Source organism: Trachypithecus francoisi, unplaced genomic scaffold (genome assembly GCF_009764315.1).
Source record: "Trachypithecus francoisi isolate TF-2019V2 unplaced genomic scaffold, Tfra_2.0 Lachesis_group11, whole genome shotgun sequence".
Classification (NCBI taxonomy): Eukaryota; Metazoa; Chordata; class Mammalia; order Primates; family Cercopithecidae; genus Trachypithecus; species Trachypithecus francoisi.
In genome coordinates, this window is record NW_022681456.1 from 3,043,298 (window position 1) to 3,052,442 (window position 9,145).

The window sequence follows — 9,145 nt, forward strand, 5'->3', positions numbered from 1 at the left end:
TCCACCTGGTAGGTGAGATTCGGGTTTGGTGAATGGAGTTCTGGTGTGAGCCGGGTGCCCCACGTACTGGATCTGATGGTATCTCTGGCTGGCCTGTGTGATGGCCCCAGCGGTCACTCAGCACCTGAAATGTGGCCAGCCCAAATGGAGATGCGTGGCGGGGAGAAATCACCCAGGACCCCAAAGATTCATCATCCCATTAGTAATCTTCATATGGATCTTACATTGAAATGAGCATCATTTGGATCATCGAGTTAAATAAAATGTTATCACAATTCATTTTACATGCTTCTCTTTTTTTTTTTTCGAGACGGAGTCTCACTCTGTCGCCCAGGCTGGAGTGCAGTGGCGCAATCTCGGCTCACTGCAACCTCTCCCTCCTGGGCTCAGGCGATTCTCATGCCTCATCCTCCCAAGTAGCTGGGATTACAGGCACCCACCACCATGTGGACCTAATTTTTTGTATTTTAGTAGAGATGGGGTTTCACCATGTTACCCAGAGTGGTCTTGAACTCCTGAGCTCAGGCGATCCACCCACCTTGGCCTCCCAAAGTGCTGGGATTACAGATGTGAGCCACTGCGCCCAGCCCATATTCATTTCTTTAGGGCTGAATCCACTCCACACCTGCTGCATTTGGACTGCGCAGTGTTTTAAAGACATTTGAATTTGTGAGTGAACTTTAAAACATCATCGTATTTCACACAAAAACCAGAGATTTCAGCTTCTCAAAAAATCTCCTTCTGGGCACAGCTCCAGCTGCAGGTGAGTAGCCACCGTGTGCTGTAGACAGGACATCTGCTGGGATCCAGTTCTTCCTGTGCCCCGTGCTACTGTCTCGACCGTCCCTTCTGTGGCTGGCACGGCTGCCTGGTAGAGAGCAGGTGATGTCTGATCCAGACACCAGGCTTGGAAGAATACTTCCCAGTTCATCCGGAATAACCCCTGCTTCTGGGTTAGACAACGAGACAAGAGAGTCTGGATGCTGGCCCAATTACAGAACTAAGAAAGTGAAGTCTGTTGGCCTCAGTTTCCCTGTGTGTGGGGAGCATAATTATATGTACAGTCAGGAGTTGTTCAGCCTAATGACTGCTTGCGAAGCCCAGTGAGATGACTCGATTAGGACCTGTGGAAAGGGTTCTCACCAGGACTTGGCCTTTGGTTCTCACCCCAAGCTAAATGCCGGTGAGTCACCCTGGCTGATGGAGGCACAAACCGGCCAACACAAACAGGCCTGTTTGCAGCAGGCTCCGAGCAGGGCTGGCCCCACTGGATTGACACAGGGCTGCGTGGCTCATCTATGTCTCTAAACCATGAAAGCATTTTCCATGCAGGTGCCTCGGCCCAGGGCAGCTGAGGTTGCTGCAGAGAAGGGCGCCTCCTCTAGCTTCTGATGTCTAACGCAAATGCTCCGTATACATGTGGTGTTTTCTGACTTTCCTTATAAGCAACGATGATACTGGGTCCAAATCTCCACCCTTGGATGTTTCAAACTCTCTCAGCCGTGGGCACCTCACCAAAACTCTAATATTAAGGATAATAAACTTCCCACTTCCAACATCCCTCTCCTTTGAAATCCCACTAAGCAGCGAGGTCTCCCAGCGTGCCAGATGACCAGACAAGGGTTATCACACCCCGGAACCACTTAGCACCTTCCAGAGGGAATGAAGCCCTAGCTGGATTGAAGCTGCAGGGGAAAGGGCGGGAGATCCCACGCTGACGTTCCCAGGCCCAGGCAGGCAGCTCCGATTTGCTGGTCTTGCCCTCGGATCCTGTTCCACTTGAAAGATGATGCAGGAAGGAGACAAGATCACTCCCTTCTCCAGGGCTCTGCTTGGGTGAAGCCTGGGCTGTCCTGTGGGTGCTCTTTGTTTCTGCCTGGAGAAGACAGGACCACGTACCAGGGGTGAGGGTGCTTTCCACCTCTGCAGAGACTGGTGTTCTAACACAAAGCATGCCCCTCTCACTACAGCACTGCAAGGCTGGCACCGCCTGCAGGAGCCAGCGCCTTGATGGGGGACAGGGGCGCCCATTCTTGCCATCGAGGACATTACAGTAGTTGCAGGATTTGCACAGATAGAGAGAGGGAGGTGTCTGGGTAAGCTGTGGAGGTCCTCCTGCCTCACTGCCATGCCCCCGAGGACACACGGGAAACAGCTCTGCTGACCCCTGGGCCAATATTAAAGCTGGGAACAAGAAGGCAGGACTCTAGGGCTCAGGTAGGCTCACCCAGAGCAGCTTGTAAAACAGGTCCCTGCTCAGGTCCTTCCAAAGCCACCTGTGGCAAAGCAGTGGATGATGGCTGTAACTGGGGGAGGAGGGGGGCGCGAGTCAGTGCCGCCACTACAAGTCATGAAAAGCCCGTCCTGGGACACCAGGATGGAGGAGATTCTGCTTCCAGCTGGGTGAAGCTCCCCACTGAGCTCCCAGCCCTGCCCTCCCTCTAGAACCAGCCTTGGCTGCCTCTGCCCTGACCCCCATCTTCCCTTGAACTTCTGTGATCTGCATCCTAGGGACAGGTGGTGGAGTGTGGCCTAACTTTTCTGTTCTGTTTGACTTGGACATCTGAAGACATTGCCTCTTTAAAGACACAAGATATCTCTCTTCTTTTTTTGGTGGGGAGAGGGGGTGGTCTGCATCTCTCTGTGGAGCCTAGAGCAGGGCTGGGTAGCGATGCAATGCAGGGATGAAGGACAGATGGCCTGGATGTGCAGGCACTGACTGCTTCTCTTGCCATTTATGTTAGTTCTGGTGACACCAATTATGACCCAGCACTTACCGGTGTTCTCATTATATAACCCTACCCAACCTTCCCAGAGGTTGATCGTGTCATGAGTGCTCCCATTTCACGGTTCGGAAAACTGAGGCCAGGGAGGTCAAGCAGCCTGCCCAGGGTCCCAGAGGCGGGGCAGAGCCGGTCAGCAACCTGTGCCTACTGCTCCAGGGCCGGGTTCTCTGCTATGTCTCTGGCTCTTAAGAGTGAAGAAAAAAACCCTTAAAGAGAACAGTTGAAGTTTGGCTTCTGAGCTGTTGTAGGTTAAAAAAAGAACAAGGGCGGTTTGCCATGGGGTAGCCGAGGAAGCTGATGACCTAGTCCCTTTTATAACACTGCCCTGAGACACACGTACACACAACGCAAAAACACTGACTTCCTTCTGATCATAGAATTAATACATTCATTATATGAAATGTACAACACATGAAATACACATACACAGAGAGAGTGAAAATCTCAGAGGCCCGCCACCCAGACTCTATGCCCCTGTGACTCCGTGCACCTCCTCCGGTCTTTTTTCTGAAAGCCTGAGCACCACGATTATATAGAATTTCCTAAGTGTGATCTTACTGTACATGCTTTCCATGGCCTACTTTATTCTTCATGTAAGGTACCATGAGTATCTTTCCCCAGCAGGGAACATTCTTTAGAAAGATCATTGTGACTCGTCAACGTTCCATTGGGTCAGAATTTTTAATGAATCCCCCAATGTTCCTGAACATTTAGATTTTTCCAGCTATTTCCAATGTATTTTTACTTCTCAATGTCATTTTTAATCTTTAACACAATATAACATGTTAGAAAAGCTATCTAGCTTTGATTTAGTTTCCCCAAAATGCTGGGTGATTGGAGTTCCTGGCCCTAGAGCTGGAGGTTGGATGCAGTGTCTGGTTTGTGGCACACACAAAGCAAGCTCAATCCTGGTTTCGTTCTGGGTTCAGAGTGCAAGCTGGCTGCTTTTCTGGTTTTGGGGTTGGGCTAGGAGGGTGGGAGGAGGGAGGCCGCATGCCACCCCAGTCCCCTGGCCTGATGGACAGGTTTCCAGGATAAAGGGAGGTGCCAGAGAGGTAGAGACGCTCTCCCAAGGACACAGAGCAGTGATGCCCAGAAGGGAGTGGAGCCCCACGGCCTACACCCTGGGCTGGGGCTGGGGCTGGGGCGTGCACGTCCTTGTCCCTTTGAAAGTTCGAAGTCAGGCTTGTGCCATAGTTTTTGCAATCTGTGACTTGCGAGTCAGCCCTTCTCTGACTTGCGTATTTGGAGAGACGTCAGCAGGCCACGGCCCCCAGCACAGGCCATTTCCTCAGGAACTGTGCACGTTCAGTTTGCACAGTGTCTCTTTCCTTTCCATCTTCAGCAAATGCTTTTCTCTTTTTGTCCTTGGCACAGAGGGAAAAACGGTTCTGCAGGCAGCCCCTTCATGTTTCCCGTTCACCTCTACCCCTGGGAAAATGCCGCTGAAAGGCCTGGGATGAACATTTCTCTCCTAAGACTCTTCCCATCTTTTACAACGACAGAGGCGCGTTATGGCCTCAGTTTACCATAAACACAACTGGAAACAATATGACAGCCTGTGGGGACGTGGGGGAGATGGTGGGGGGGAGGTCTGCGGAAAATGCAGGGACAGACGCATTTCCTCTCGCATGGATTCCGAGACCACAGTGCTGCTGCCAGCCCCTTCTTTCAGGGCCTCTGGGATTACAAGACAGTGTGCTGCTGGGAACGTCTCTTCCCACATTCATCCGTTAACCTGGGCTGAGTTAAGTGAGGCAGGAGGGCTTTGGAGAAGGGGCTGGAAGAACCTTCTGGGTGGTCTCCCATGCGAGGGTGGGGCTGGGGTGCCATGGAGGTGTCAGGAGTCCCGTTCCCATCCCTCCCACCCACGAGAAACTTCTCAGGAAGGAAGATGTCGTTCCTGGAAGGAGGGTGTGCTCGGTGGTCTTGATGGTGGAGGCCCTGCCAGGGTCACAGGGTCAGTGGAAGCCGAGGCGTTCCACACTCTGCTGGTTTAGAACCACAGGCAATGAGGCCCAAAGACCTGACCACACAAGCCCTCCCACTGCTCCACAACCCTGGCAAAGGAGGTGGCGTCTCTGAGCCTCCCACCTCTCATCTGAGAATGTCAGCGTGTGGCAGTCAGTTTTATGTGGCCAGGCTTAGTGTGCCTGGAGATGAACCCAAATCCTCATCTCAGGGTTGCTGGGCAAGGGTTTTGAAGACGGAGTTGATGCCTACAATCAATAAAGTAGCTTACCCCTGAGAATGGGAGCACATCACCCAGCCACAGAAGGCCTTCCGGGGGAAAGCAGGTTTCCTGAAGGAGGATAAACTCTGCCTCATAGAAATCCTCCCTGAGGCTCCAGCTGCCAGCCTGCCCTACAGATTTTGGACTTGCCAGCGTCCACAATTGTGTGAGCTAATGCCGTCAAACCCTTCTCTATCGACCAACTGTCCATACCCATATTTACACCCATATCCACAGCGTCATCTATGTCTGCCTTCTGCCGGTCACATCTCCGCAGAGCCTTGACGGATGCACCCAGTTAGCCACTAGGGTTTAACGAGTCACCTATGTAATGCACCCAGCCCCACGTCCAGTCACAGAGGACGCCTTGGGTCATGACAGTGACAAGGTTGACTGTGCTCAGCCAGGTTTGTTCTCGGAGTTCACGTGACCACACATGGAGGCCCCCCCAGATGCTGATATGATGTTCAGACACTGAGCTTGGACCCTCGTTGCCCCCTCTGCCCGCGGGCCGCTTGCTGCAGCTCTGCCCTGCGCCTGGCCGGGTGCACATCAGTGGAGTTTATTTTATCTTGATGAGCCTGAAATAAACTCTCTATTAGGAAAATTGTACATTTCTGGCAATTTAAGACAGAGAAAAAGAGGAGGAGAGTGTGTGTGCACGAGCTTGACACACTTCAGACAATCATAAAAAACAATTGATTCCCAGGAGCGTGTGTAGGGAGCATGGGGAAGGAGCCCCGTGGAACTAGGTCTTTGGATGAAGGTTGCTCTGGTGACATGCTCCAGGTAAAATAGAAAGCCTGTTTATTTTCTTCTTTAACAGTCACACTGGATTCTGAAATTAAACTCTGGGGGAAGAAGATCTCAAAAGATATCCCTTGGCCAGACGCAGTGGCTCACACCTGTAATCCCCCAGCACTTTGGGAAGCCGAGGCAGGCAGATCACTTGAACCCAGGAGTTCGAGACCAGCCTGGGCAACATGGCAAAAACAACAACAACAACAAAAACGCTTCTCTACAAAAAGTACTAAAAATAGCCAGGTATGGTGGCACACCCCTGTACTCCCAGCTACTCTGGAGGCTGAGATGGGCGGATCACCGGAGCCCAGTAGGTTGAGTCTGCATTGAGCCATGATTGTGCCACTGCACTCCAGCTTGGGTGACAGAGCGAGGCCCTGTCTCAAAAAAAAAAAAAAAAGAAGAAGAAGAAGAAGAAGAAAGCAAAGAGATCCCATGTTCACATGTCATTAGCTATTGTCATCAACGGGGACCTAAGCCTCTCTGTTCACCTCCCCCTCCCTTTTGACCTCCCTATCTCTGTTTTCACTTCCTGTCTTTATACTCAGACTAGGCCTAATTCACAGCCAAGCTGACTCTCCACTGTCTGGCTTTCAGACAGATCCGTGGTTATATTCTCACCCTCTCTCCAAGACCCAGAAGCCAGCTTCCACTTTCCACCGGGCTATCACCCCATTCCCAGATCTGCACCCCAGCATCCAAGCACCAGGCCTCCAAGCAGCTTCACCTCTGAAGCTGCACACGGCCACGCCCGAGCCCAAGACTAGTTATTCTCCATTTCATGCAACAAATTGCCTGAGACCTGGAGCGTTTGAATCACCCACAGAAAACACCTTTCTGACTCAATTCTTCTGAAATGCCCCAGGACTGGCAACCGAGCCAGTGTAAGCTGTTTTTTTGTAGCGGGTGTGCCCATAAGCTTTCAGAAGTGGCTCACTGTGCACCCAGGGGAGGCCAGACTCAGGAAGTAAACACACTGTGTTTCTTTTAGGTTGAAGTGCGCATTTTGAAACACAGAGACTGCCCTGTTTTGTTTAATTGTCGTTATTCAGTCATTCGTGCTACCAGGAGGTCAAATACAGTTCTTACCGCCTGGGAAGCTGTCTGGGCGCAGGTGTTCTCTGGCTCACGAGCTGTTTAACTTCACAATGATATGCAAGATGTGGGCATTGCGTGGACCTGCCTCCAGGCGTTTTGCTGCACGTGAGCTGCTGGCTTGTAGCTGCTTGTAGATCTCTGCCAGCGAGAGATTTAGTGCTTCCAACATACGAAAACTGGCCCAAAGGCTTTCACTGAAATAAAAGACGGCTGTTTACCAAGGTTTGGACAGTATTTGTTTTCAGATGTCTGCGAACTGTCCCCGCAGAGCTCGCAATCATTTCAATTCACGCGGAGAAACCTCTCTTATTTTACTTACTAGATGTATTAGTTTCCCGGGACTGTCGTAACTGAGGACCACAAGCTGGGTGGCTTAAAACAAGCAACATTTATTCTTGCATAATTCTGGAGGTTAAAAGAAGTCCAAAATCAAGGTGTTGGCAGGGCCATACTCTCTCTGGAGGCTCCAGGGGAGGCTCCTGCCTTGCCTCCTCCTAGTTTCTGCTGGTTGTGGCAACCCTGGGTTTGTGGCCACATCGCTCCCATCTCCGCCTCTGTCTCCACGTGGAGTCTCTGTGTCTCTTCTCTTATGATGACACTGTGTCTCTTATATGTCTCTTCTCTTATGATGAGTAGGGCCCAGCCTACTCCAGTATGATTTCATCTTAACAACTACATCTACAATGACCTTGTCTCTTGACACAGTCACATGCTGGAGTCCTGTGTTTCTAGAACCTCCACCAATCTTTTCAGGGAATGCAGTTCAACCCACAATAGTAACCCATGTTTTATTCCAGGACTTAAAAACACAAGCTCCTTGGTCACACTAGAAAAGCAGACAAAGAATATGGAAAGTCAGACACTTAGAGTGGGGGTCACAGGCACCAACGCCCGTGGGGGCCCAGCTGGGAGCATGAAGGAGGGTTGAGTCCTGGGTTAGAAACAGCCGCCCAGCACATCCAGCTTGGGTTGGGCCTGGGATAGAGCTGTGCGTACAAGAAACGCCCCAGTCTTCCCTCACTCCACTATGAGGAGACATTTCAGAGGAAGTGCAAGTGTGTGAGAAAAGTTGGCAGACTTCTGCTCTCAGGAACGGAGGATGAAGGAGCGGTGAGGTCTGTGGCAAACTGGATGGTCCAGGCCTCCTCTAAGGGGCAGCCCCAGGGAATCCCAGCCACTTACTCCCATGGAAGAGAGCGGCCAGCAGAGCCTTGACGCCTTGATTACTCAAGGGAAGCTGGACGACTGGACATGGGAGTGAAATGACCTGATTTGTACATCTTGGTAACAAAACAGAATTTGTTAAGAACTTAGGGTTGCCGGGTGCGGTGGCTCAAGCCTGTAATCCCAGCACTTTGGGAGGCCAAGGCGGGTGGATCACGAGGTCAGGAGATCGAGACCATCCTGGCTAACATGGTGAAACCCCGTCTCTACTAAAAAATACAAAAAACTAGCCGGGTGAGGTGGCGGGCACCTGTAGTCCCAGCTACTCAGGAGGCTGAGGCAGGAGAATGGCGTAAACCCGGGAGGCGGAGCTTGCAGTGAGCTGAGATCCGGCCACTGTACTCCAGCCTGGGCCACAGAGCGAGACTCCGTCTCAAAAAAAAAAAAAAAAAAAGAACTTAGGGTAGACGGAGGCATCTGTAGGCAGAGCTGGAACCTGAGTGTCGTTTTTTTTTTTTTTTTACTCATAGAAAGGGGAAACTGAGGATGACCCGGTGGGGGTTGTGGAACACCTCCTGTGGCAGGCTCATGGTGGACTGCAAGGCATCCAGGCCCTAATCTCTGAAACCTGTGACTATGTCTCCTTCTACAGCACAAGAGACTTTGCTGATGTGATTCACACAGATTCACGTACCTCTATGTACACGTCAGGCACACAGATACACATACTCATACACAGATACAGAAGTGCACATACACATGCACACAGATACACATACACACATCACCCAAATACAGACGTATACATGTGCACACATACATGCACACATGTACACACACATCACCCAAATACAGACATGTAAACATACACACGCACATACACACACATGCATGCATATAAACACACATCACTCAAATACAGATATACAAGCATGTACACACACATTCACACATGCACATGGATACACATCACACAATGCACATACATGTTCATGCATATACAACCACACGTGTATACACTACACACATACACAATCTGCATACCCAACTGCACACATACACA